The sequence below is a fragment of the Panthera leo genome, chromosome B1 (genome assembly GCF_018350215.1).
Source record: "Panthera leo isolate Ple1 chromosome B1, P.leo_Ple1_pat1.1, whole genome shotgun sequence".
Taxonomy (NCBI): domain Eukaryota; kingdom Metazoa; phylum Chordata; class Mammalia; order Carnivora; family Felidae; genus Panthera; species Panthera leo.
In genome coordinates this window covers 172,748,380-172,760,503 of record NC_056682.1, presented here as the reverse complement: position 1 = coordinate 172,760,503, position 12,124 = coordinate 172,748,380, and the positions used below count along the sequence as shown (strand labels likewise).

Sequence of the window (12,124 nt, the reverse complement as noted above, 5' to 3'; positions counted from 1 at the left end):
TTCATATTAATTTGTATTCTCTAAGCATTTACCAGCCCAGAGGTATGTTGCCTGGTAGGCTGGAGAGGAAAACGGACCACAGATGATCATCAGGGTAGAGCTGAAAGTTGGCAATAGTAGTAAAGATCCAGTACTGACAAAAGTAAGGAACCACTACAGCATTTGGTTTGGAAAATGATGTGTGTGTGTGTGTGTGTGTGTGTGTGTGTGTGTGTGTAAGTTCCATTCTTAGTTTCAGTGCAGAGTTGGGTCAGATTCTTCACATGGCTTTAGAACATGGGCATTGATGGTGAATGACTGTAATAATAACCCACTTCAGGGGCATGGACATTGGCCAGTAGACATACACCTCTGGCTTTGAGTCAAGACTCAAGGTGGAGCCTGGGCCCGGACTTGTCCAGGAGGCCTATGCCTTCAGCAGATAGAGTCTTACTGCAGAATTGTATCACACTAACAATGAAACTTACTGGAAAAACAAATAAAATGCTTTAAATGTTTAAATGCACTTCCAAGTATTCATCCTCCAAATATTTAGACTCTGAGCCGACTGGGCCAAGAGCCCAAGCTTCCTGTGCACACTGGATGGTTCCAACAATCTCCCCAAGATCAGCAAATATATAACAACTTAAAATATCATCCTTTTGGAGCCAAAAAAATTATTCCCCAGGTACTGCTCCAGGAAATCAGCTAGATCTTTGTCCAAAGTCCTCTGTAGTGTCTACGGGAGTTGATTAATTTTTAATAAATTTTTACCAAGGCCTCCCTAAGACCATGGTCTGTGTCCACTGTGAGCTGCTACACAAACAGGAGTGAGATGGAGATTTAGGAGGAGAAGTGGGTAGGAGGAAGGAAAGGAAGAGGAAGAGGGAGGCAGAAAGAGCGACAAGCAGTTTGTTGAGGAAACTGGTCGCCCCAGAAGGCTTTGATGCCTGAATCAAGTCTTGAAGAGGAAGTTGGAGAAAACCAGGAATTTTGTTTTTGTTGTTTAAGGGGGGGGGAGAGGAGGGCAAGGGCAGCAGAGATTGATTTCCTTTTGCATTTAAATTTCTCTAAATTCAGTAGTCATAAAATTCATTTTCCTTTTCTCAGGGACATTCATACAAAAATTCCCCCTTTTGAAGCCTCCGCAGCAAAAAAAAAAAAAAAATTATCTGATTCTAGAGGCTAGTCATCTCTTCTTTAACTAAGATGCTCCACCAAATTAAATAAATACCCTTAATATAGATCTTGATTTTAGAATATTTTATTAGTGCTTAGTTCAGTCTTCCCTGTAGACTAGGTAGAACAGTGAAGGCAAATTTTACATGCATTTAACTTTTGTAAGTTTGATTATATGAGAGAGAGAGAGAGACAGAGAGAAAGAGAGAGACAGGGATGGGGGGAGGTGTTAGCTGAGAAACAGTATACCAGTTTCTGGCACGGCTCCTCCCTAAGAGAGTTTCAAGGGCAGTTTTGATTATCTGTGGCCTTCATCTTGTGGCTGGCTTCAGAACCTGACCTTCTGATCAAACACATCGATGATGAATGATTATCCCTTGGTAAATGGAAAAATTAAAAAAGAAGTGTGGTCATTTCTCTGATATTTCTCAATCTGTACCATAACTAGAAACTTGGCTTTCTAAATTTCTGTGCCCAGCTACAAAGCCCACCACAATGTCTTTTGCCTTTTTCTTAATTTGGGGTACAAAACTGAGGTCCACAAATGAAAAAGCCCTTCCTTCCTTCCTTCCTTCCTTGCTTCCTTCCTTCCCTCCTTTTCTTTCCCTTCCTCCCTCCTTCCTTCTTTCCAGTATTTGTGGAGTATCAACAATGTACCAAGTTCAGGATTCAATCAAAAAGGGAGTCAAAAGACCTAGTCTTGACTTGGCCATGTTTTACTTGCACTATGACATTGGGGAAACTACTGATCCTTCTGGGTCTCAATCCACCAAAAAAAAAAAAAAAAAAAGTGAAAAAAAAATGGCTCATAAGTTCTAAATTTTCTCCCAGTGATAAAATTCCGTGAAATCAACTTGGAAATATTTCCTTAAAACTTAAAAGAAATAGTACAAACTTTCCTCACGGCAACCTTATCTATTCCTGACAAGCACTCTGTCCCTGCAGCTCCTGTCCCTCAGCTTTGTCCTTCCAGGCTGCAGCCGGTTTTGACTACCTCCCTCTCCCTCCGGATTCACCATCACTCCTCCCCCCCACCCCCTTCGAGCTTGGGGGCTTCCAAGGTTTCAACAAAATGAAGAGATGTCTCCCAAGGTTTAGTTTCCTGTCGTAGATGCTCTTCTTCAGGCCCCAGGAGGGTGATTCAGGCTTCAGTTTTTTGATGAAAAGTGAGAATAACCATGTTATGGACAAGAGATATGGAAATCAATCTGCTACAAGATTAATTATACTTTCAGATTGTGCAAATGCTTCATTTTCAATGACTGCATCATTTGTAATGTGGCTTTTGTGTTCTATCATCGGGCATGTGAACCTGTTCACACTTAGTTGGTGGATTTGGCATAATAGTGTTTCAAGCACCAGTGGTCTTTATTTAATCTAACCTAAAAGATAATAATAAAACACTTGGTTACTCCAAAAAGGAAAATATATTTTTTTTAATTTTTGTATTTTAAAAAAAAAAATTTTTTTTAACATTTATTTATTTTTGAGACAGAGAGAGACAGAACATGAACGGGGCAGAGAGAGAGAGGGAGACACAGAATCTGAAACAGGCTCCAGGCTCTGAGCTGTCAGCACAGAGCCCGACGCGGGGCTCGAACTCACGCACCGCAAGATCATGACCTGAGCGAAGTCGGACGCTTAACCGACTAAGCCACCCAGGCGCCCCAATTTTTGTATTTTTAAGTAATCTCTATACCCAACATGGGGCTCGAACTCACAACCCCAAGATCCAGAGCGGCACACTCTTCAGACTAAGCCAAGCAGGTGCCTCTAAAAGGGAAAAATATTCTTGTAAAATGCTTGAATGTCTGTGATATCGTATCAGGGAATGTTGACCAAATACTACTTTAGGTAAAAACCTGCTTCTTAGTTCTATTCAACCAATAATTACATATTTGTGAAGAAGCCCTATTCTGCCAATAGGTGAACTCAATTCACTCCCTGAGCATTAAGGAGAATATAAAAAATGTGGAATTTCCTGAGATTCGGGGAGATGTGGTGGAAAGCCAGACACTTGAATTTGAATCCCACTTCTGTAACTTACGAAATATGTGCTCCCAGGAAAGGTACTGTGTCATTTTGAGCTTTCTCTTCCCCACCAGGACATTAACGACGCCTGCTTTATCTTCCTCATAAAATGTTTGTGAGGATAAACTGACGGAATAGAAGAAGAATGGATTACAGTCACAGAAGGCTTCCATTGCCAACACTTCACACATGCCCTCACTGAATCTTCACAAAAACGCCATTTTATACGAAACCACATCACTGCAAGGTTAAGAGGCTTCTAATAAAAGGTGGAGCTGGCATTCAAGCCAAAGCGGAATACGTGCCTTTACCTCCGTATGAAAATCAATTACACGAAGGTAGCTACTAACATTTTTTGAAGCATAAGGGGAAGAAAAGGCTTTTCTTTTGCCCTCCCCGACTCGAAATGGAAAAGGGGAGGGAGGAGAAACGCCTGCGATATTTTGAGTGCGCATTACATGATTAAGATGACTCTATGAGGCTAATAGCATGAAAATGTTTCACACTTTGTGGCTTTCTTACAAAGTTATAACGCTTTTGACTTACCAGGCTTAAAAATACCACGCATTTACGCAACAATCCCACATTTCCCTCTTGAATTTGCATTCCAACAAATGAAAATAATTTTTTAATATCATGGCATTACAAATTGCTGGACTCGAGGGAATCCAACATCTTTTGCTTTCTCCCTGCTTCATAGAAGCAGGCAAAAACTTGAAAACCAAAGACACCAGCAACCTTCCAGCAAACAAAGGCAGTCATTATGTTTTCTGCACTTAGGAGCTTTTCCTCTGCCAGGCAGATACAGAGAGTACTCATCTCCTTCCAACTCCCAAATCTCTTGACTTCCTCCTTCTCCTCTCCGTCTAGGGCCTTTTGAGTGAGATGGCCAATAAGCCCCTTGTTTCAAATCTCTGCAGGAACAAGTGGATGCTACTCTCAGTGTCCACTAAACCATAAGTCCTTTGAGGATACGGGAAGACATCCACCAGTCTCAAGATCGAAATGCAACAAGGGGAAGTCCGCGAGCAAAGGAAGGGGCTGCGGACCACTGCCTTCCCTTACAAAGATGGTGGAATCTCTGGGGATAGTAAGCAGTTTACTCCTGCATGGTGTATATACGTAGCAAGGGTTCAAGAATAATATTCTTTATTTAGTTTCACATTTTAAAATGTTCTTTGAGTACAAAAAACAACACTATTAGGAACTGTGTACTTTGATACATATTCTGTCTCTCAGCCTGGCAGTGATAGGATTTGAACCCATGCCCAGCAGACTCCAACACTCCTGCCTTTTTTCTTTCTTTCTTTCTTTTGTTCTTTCTTTCTTTCTTTCTTTCTTTCTCCCTTTCTTTCTTTCTCCCTTTCTTTCTTTCTCCCTTTCTTTCTTTCTCCATTTTTCTTTTCTTTCTTTCTCTTTCTTTCTTTCTTTCTTTCTTTCTTTCTTCATAACCTCTATACCCAATGTGGGGCTTGAATACACAACCCCAAGATCAAGAGTTGCATGCTCTATGGACCGAGCCAGCCAGGCACCCCCAACTCCTGCCCTTTTCTTAACAATAGAATGCCCTGAATGGATTCCCAAGATCACAGGGTAGCCATTTATGATCATATTTTCTTAGTTATTTCATTCCACATTCTAAAACAGGTGTAATTGTGCATTTTCAATAAAACAACAACAAAAGATCTAAAGAGAATGGGAGGGAAATTTTTTTTTTTCTGAATGCTTTAGGTTTTAATCCCAAAAAGCAACACATGTACTCTAAGCACCCCTCTCCCTCTTTGATTTTACGATTCCTGTAATGTCTCCCTGGTCACAACTGCCAGGAAGGGGGTAACTGGGTAAACCCAGAGAGGGTTACCAACAGATGGCCAAATCAACAAAAAAAAGATCAATTTGAAAATAAAATGATTTCAGATGTGTTGACTACTGGAAAATCAGGGTGGTTATGTTAGCACATGTCCCAAATAGTGTTCTCCAGCCTGCAAGTTGCTTGCATTGTCCAACAAAGTAGGAATGCCCAAGGGAATAGAACCTCGTCACCTCCCTTGCCTCCTCCCTACTCCCACTGACAATCCAGCAGAATTCAGCCCCAAAGGTAGGAGTTTGGTGTTGATGAGTCTGGACTGGCCCTGGGGCATCCCAACAACCCTAGCATGTCTATTGTCACTCCTCTGCCAAGGCTGTTTTCACAAAGAAAACATTCTTAATCATTCAGTAGGAACTGGGCTATCAAAACCAATTACCCACCAGTTAGACAAATGAATTCTGCTAGACAAGCATTCCCTTCCAAGCTTGAGGATGGCTTGACTGTTATACAGGGTAAAGTGTCCATTGTCATAGTCTTCCCTCAACAGGTAGTGGGGCAGGGTGCTTGATCCCCAAGAAAGTCCATCAAGAAAAGTAGAAGGACAGTTTCAGGACATTTAATGCTGCCCAACAAGTCCAACTTAAGTTGAGAGTGGTTAATATTCACGAAAGCAGCACGGGAAGTCACTGTCAGCTCAGACGGCCTAAAACACGCAAGTCCATTAAGCAGTCCAATGAAGGTGACACAAGGCATGAGTGATGCCCCAAGATGGTGACACACCCAGTATGGCTGGATATGAAGCAAGCCTCCTGACAGTTGAATGTGTTGTGAAATACTTGTAAATTCCTTGGATAAGCATCTCCCATTCCTGTGATAAATAGAGACAAGTCAGGGAAAACTACTAGACCACTAAGCCAAAATACAAATTGATGGGGAATGGTGGCATCCACAGCAATGAATAGCCTTGGAGGTTCTTTGATCTGTGCAGTACTATATTTGGCTCAAGGCCCCATTAAAACCAAGCAGTTTATGTTTGGACCAATAAATAGAGCTAATAAAAGTCATCCTTGGACTGGGACTCTTTGAATGGGTGGCACACAGGTCATTTATGGTATTTAGTGACTGTGAATGTTGATGGTACTGCTACTATGTGTATACAGGTCCCTCGGAACCCTAGATGAGAAGGGTCTGTAGCACCCAGGAGAGCAATAAGAGTATAAGCTACTCCAAGCCCCAGCATTGACATTTCATTTGACAAATATGCATTGAGCATCGACTAGGTGCCAGAGTTGAAACAAGAAGGATACACATATGAATAAGAAGTAGACCCTGCTCATGAGACTCTGGATTAGAACAAAAGCATTTATGTACCCCCCGCAACAACATAGGTCAGACCGTGATGGCGGCCAACCAGAAGGAAGAGCAATTCGTTTTACATGGGGAGATTCTGGAAGACTTTGCAAAGGTGCTATTTAACTGAACCATAAAGAAGGAGTAAAAGAACCAACAATAGAAAAGCATGGTATTCTGAGCAGACACAAGCTAAGCAAGACTTTGAAGAGCTGAGGGGCAAAGGCAGCTATAGAGAGAGCGCTAGAATTCCAGCAAGGAGGGGGTATAAGGCCTGAGGCTGGAAAGGTAGGTCAGGATGGGGGGCAAATGGTCTGGAATGACTTGCTATGCATGCACTTGACCTTATTTTTGTAGGCCAGGGGGTTGTACGCATGTTATATTTTTGCATTTTACATCTGTTTTTAAATTTTTATATTTCAACAGAGCTTTTGTCAAGTGATCCCTGCATGAAACTAAATGTATATAACCAAGAGAAGTGATGATTTATTGGTACAAACTTACTTTTATAATCTCAACTTTATTACATTTTGCTTCTTCTTAAATTAACCAATGGGAGGGGCACCTGGGTGGCTCAGTTGGTTAAGCGTCCAACTTTGGCTCAGGTCATGATCTCACAGCTCGTGAGTTCGAGCCCCGCGTCGGGCTCTGTGCTGACAGCTCAGAGCCTGGAGCCTGTTTCAGATTCTGTGCCTCCCTCTCTCTCTCTGACCCTCCCCGTTCATCCTCTGTCTCTCTCTGTCTCAAAAGTAAATAAACGTTAAAAAAAAAAAAATTTAAATTAACCAATGGGAAAAATGATCATTGTTTGCACATTAGTGAAGATTTTTTTCCAAGTGCAAGTGACAGAAAATCCAATCTCAACTAACTCAGGGAAGAAACAAAAAGTAGGGAATGAGAAAGATTTATTTACTTTTAAGAAAAAATTTTTTAATATTTATTTTTGAGAGAGAGAGTCACGGACCGCAAGCAGGGGAGGGTCAGAGAGAGAGAGAGACACACACAGAATCCGAAGCAGGCTCCAGGGTCTGAGCCGTCAGCACAGAGACTGACACGAGGCTCAAACTCAAGATGGTGACCTGAGTCGAAGTGGTTCTGGGATTCAGGAGAGGCTAAAGGAATAGATCAAAGCTTTTTGCCCATTGTAATGCAGTTCAGCACCCTCTCTACTGGCTGCTCAATTCTCAAGAAGGGCTTCCTCCCTGTGATGGGCCCCAGCAGCTCTGAGCTTACGACCATGTTTATCAGTTGCAATCTCCCTCCTATGAGAGCCCAACACAGTCTCAGAATGAAGCCTCAGTGGCCTGGCCTGGCTCACATGCCTATCCCTTCACCTGTCACTGTGGTCTGACAATGGTGCCTACTGAGTGGCCCTGGGGGGTCCTGCATAAGCCCAGGGTCCCCATGGACGGAGCGAGGAGGCAGGTGGTGCCTCAGAGGGAAGCAGAGGTGCTGCTACCAGAAGGAAGGAGGGATGCCCAGCAGGTAAAAACAACACAGTTGACTCTGTTGTGCAAATATAACGTGAAAACTTTAAATCAGGGATAAGGGATGTCAATTACAGGCTTATATCAGTCTTAATACTCAGTTTGCTTCTGTATTTTATTTTATTTGCACAGGATTGAGAAAATCCTGATTCACATAAGGGAGTGGTTGCAAATAGTAACCGTTTTTTAGACAGCATGCCTGGAACACCCAGGATACTCTTCAGTTAGATTTGTGCCAGAGTTGAAAGTAGACCGAAAGTTTGAGTAACAGGAAATTCTATTTCAAAGTTTAATTTCAGAAACCATGAAGAGGCTCCTTTGCTAATCTGAGTGTTCTCCAGGAAGATGCTTCTCAAATATAAATGTAATATATGATGATAAATTCAACAATATCATTTTTTTTAACTCCAATATCTCAGTAACTAAGCTTCAAAGTTTGAATACAGTAAAATACATGTTGTTTTGCTATTGGAGTCACAATTTGAAGTTTCAACCAAACTGCTGACATGTTATCAGCAAGGAAGCACAGTGATATTATAACCCCATATTGCCAAATTGGACACATTCGGCTTATTAATAAACATCAGCCATTGGGGTGCCTGGGTGGCTTAGTCGGTAGGTTGTGTGAGGGACTTCAATTCAGGTTGTGATCTCCAGGTTGGAGAACTCAAGCTCCACATCCGGCTCATTGACTTAGCGCTCAGAGCTGCTTCCGATCCTCTGTCCTCTTCTCTCTGCTCCTCCCCTGCTTGCACTCTCTCAAAAATCAACATTAAAAAAAGAAATCAGCCAGTAATGTAACTTTTATATCAGAGTCCTATTTTGCAAAGTTTCCTTTTGAAGAAAATATTGATTTCTCATCTCAATTGAAATAGTAATAATAACACCTTGCTCTGACACTGGGGATAACTATTACCAGAAAAAAAGTAAATTTGGGAGCTCACAACCTATTATATTCCAAGTAATGTTGAAAAGCTAGGTTTGGGGTGCCTGGGTGGCTCAGTCAGTTAAGTGTCTGACTCTTCATTTCTGCTCAGGTGATGGTCTCATGATTCATGGGATGGAGCCCCGTGTCAGGCTCTGTGCTAATGGTGTGCATCCCGCTTGGGATTCTCTCACTCTCTCTGTGCCTTTTTTTCCGCTTGTGCTCTCTCTCTCTCTCAAAATAAATAAACTTAAGAAAAAAGGAAAGGAAAGGAAATGAATGAAAAGAGAAAAGAAAAGTTTGGTTTAATGATCATGTCTTACTAAACTGACAATATAGAGAGTATTATTAACCACTGTTTTAAAAGATACGGCTACATCCTTAATAGCTAGCCTTTTCTGTGTAGCTTTCCAGTGTCTCCTCTAAAATGGCATTCAGCAACGTTTCCCTAGTATTTTGCCCCACTGCAGCCATGCTACATTATTTTGTTTTTCTTGGTGTGGATGACATGATTTCCTTCCTAGACCGAAAAGCTCCATAAGGCTGGGACTCTGTCTCATTGCATGCTTTCTCCTCATATAGCACAGTATAATGTATACTAAGAGCTTAGTATAATGTCTGAGATGAGGCAGGACTCAATAAATGCTCAGTAAATAAATACATTTAAAAAATTAATGTGGCTCATTTACAACAAAGTTAAAGCGGAATTTTTGCCTAGCCGTTGTGTCAAATAAAATTCATGAGATTAAATGGTTTTGTACCCCCGAATGAATGGCAGACAAAATCAAAAACCAAAAACTTACCTCCTTTAGAGGAATGCTAACTGAACTTCCCGTGGCTCTTTTGGCCACATGCACACTCACACTTTTCTCCAGTTATTCATCCAACCATTCGCCAGCACCTCCTATGTGCTGGTATACTATCCGGTTGCTGAGGATGTTTTAAGAAGGCACTGAACCCAGTTCTTGACCTTAAGGAGTGTAGTCAGGGAGAATCATAAAAACAAATCATCATAACGCCACCTGATACGTGCCATAATAGAGATATGAATATTACATGGCGTTGATCAGGCTTTTTCAGGTTGCCAGGAAGAGAGATGTGCTCTGGTGACTCGGGTTAACGTGGCTCATTGCAAGGATACCGGAGGAAGTGGGGAAGAGCAGGAAGCAGTTTTAACAGCTGCCTGGCGGAGCTGGGAATGTCGTTCAGGACACAGTATACCTCCAGCCACCTGTTTTTCTTGACATCGCTTCAGCAGTAGGCATCTGTTGCTCCCTCTCTAATGCTCTGCCAGTATAGTGACTCAGCTGTGCTCTGCCTCTGCTTTTCTCTGCTCACGCTGCCAAACCCTCTCTGCACTTCTTTTCCTCTACGCCGTTGTTCCTGTTTTGTCATGGCTCCCAGCGCCATGTGGACAGGGCTTTCTGACGGTTCTCAGGGTGTCTGCCCATTTCCACTCTACCGTTTCATTACTTCCCCCTCTCCCACACCCAATAGGTCCCAAATTCTAATTGCGTGAAAGACGTTCTGTTCCACTGGCCGGTCATCGTCTAGGAAACTGACCACCGGGGGCGGAGCTCTTGCATCAACCCATTTCATTGGCTACTTGGATATTCCATGAATGGTTGCCTTTGGGTCAGGCGTCAATTCTCAGTTCAATCTGCTGTAGCCAAGGAAGCGGGGCTGAGGTTTACCTCATGTACAGAGAGCACCGTCTGCAGCCGCTTGCATCACAAGAGGGTTGTGGCTGAGGCTGGCAACCTTATCATTTGACCCTCCTCCAGTACAGTGTTCCTGTACAGCACAGTATATTGTTTGCCATCTTGAGTTTATGTCAACTGTTCCGCTTTGCTGCAAATAATGTCAGGTATAATCGATTTTTGAAATAGACTTTTAAAAGTTATTTTAAATAGCTAAAAGTTAAACACAACTTGAATCCCCCTAAAGAAGAAAAATAGTTGGACAATTTATATTTATAAGAAGGAATATTATAGGGGCGCCTGGGTGGCGCAGTCGGTTAAGCGTCCGACTTCAGCCAGGTCACGATCTCGCGGTCCGTGAGTTCGAGCCCCGCGTCGGGCTCTGGGCTGATGGCTCGGAGCCTGGAGCCTGTTTCCGATTCTGTGTCTCCCTCTCTCTCTGCCCCTCCCCCGTTCATGCTCTGTCTCTCTCTGTCCCAAAAATAAATAAATAAATTAAAAAAAAAAAAAACAAACAAACAGGTAAGCTGGTTAACATTTAAAAAAAAAAAAAAAAAAAAAAAAAAAAAAAAGAAGGAATATTATACAACCTTCTAAGAGAATCGTAAATTTGGAGGATATATCATGGCAAGAGAAAATGCTTATTGATGTAATGTTAAATAAAAATCAGCACACACAAGTTATATAGTATTATTAGTGAGATAATTATACACTCACTTATAGAGTTGAGAGAGAATAAACTGGAAAGACAAGGTGAGGGGGGCTTGGCATGGTGAGATGATATACGAGTTTTACATTTGTATGCATTTTTTGTATTTCCCAACCTTTCAAAGGCAAAAGAAAAATCCTCAATTTTAAGATACATAAAGCAGTATAAATGGCACCCTTTCTTAGTAGGCAAAGCCCCCATGTTGGTTTGACAAGAAGTACAAGATACTTTGGATCCCACTTTCAGAAAAGAAAGCGAGGTCTTCTTTCTTATGCACAATGCCTAACAGCAGAGAAAACCAAGATGACAGTGAAGTCAACAGTACAGCAGGGTAACAGGATGCATGTTGGCTGACCATGCGTTCTGTGTTGTATTCTTGGAAGGATGTCGTGTATTTGCTATTATACATAGCAAAACGTAGTCCTTGCTCATCCTGATCACATGTTCATGGACCACAATGGAATGGGGTTCAGGAGGTGCAGTATGGGAGACAGTCTGTGAACAACTGTACTCCAATGGAAAAAAAGTACTAACAAGATAATACGAAAGAGCGTGGAGGCCCAGAAAAGATGGCCAAGTTTGCCTGTGAGAGTGAGGGAAGAGTTTAGAAACTGAGTGGCGTTTGAGCTGAGCCTTAAGTAATAGTAATCGACTTTTCAAGGGAGCCAGGAAAAGGGCACATTTCTTCCCTTCCTAAATTCTGAACTAATTGAAAAATAATATAGAGGGATTAGGCAGATGGGAAACCAAACTATCACCTTTACTTGATATGGTTGATATTGAAGAATAAGGCTTGGGAGGCTGGGTGGCTCAGTCGTGAAGCATCTGATTTTGGCTTAGGTCATGATCTCACGGTCCGTGAATTCGAGTCCCATATCAGGTGAGCTTGAGCCCCACCTTGGGTGAGCACAGGCCCTGCTTCTCTCTCTCTTACTCCCCTTCTCTCTCTCTGCC

At 42.2% G+C, this 12,124-nt stretch overlaps 1 long non-coding RNA gene across 1 annotated transcript; it reads right to left on the bottom strand.

Annotated features, from left to right (window-relative positions):
• Positions 1-1,250: 1,250 nt before the first annotated feature.
• LOC122218320 lies at positions 1,251-10,401 on the bottom strand. The gene is made up of 3 exons (XR_006201984.1): positions 9,565-10,401; positions 3,206-3,315; positions 1,251-1,534 (listed from the first exon to the last, which is right to left on the bottom strand). It is a non-coding gene; the product is annotated as an uncharacterized LOC122218320 (long non-coding RNA).
• Positions 10,402-12,124: the final 1,723 nt, after the last annotated feature.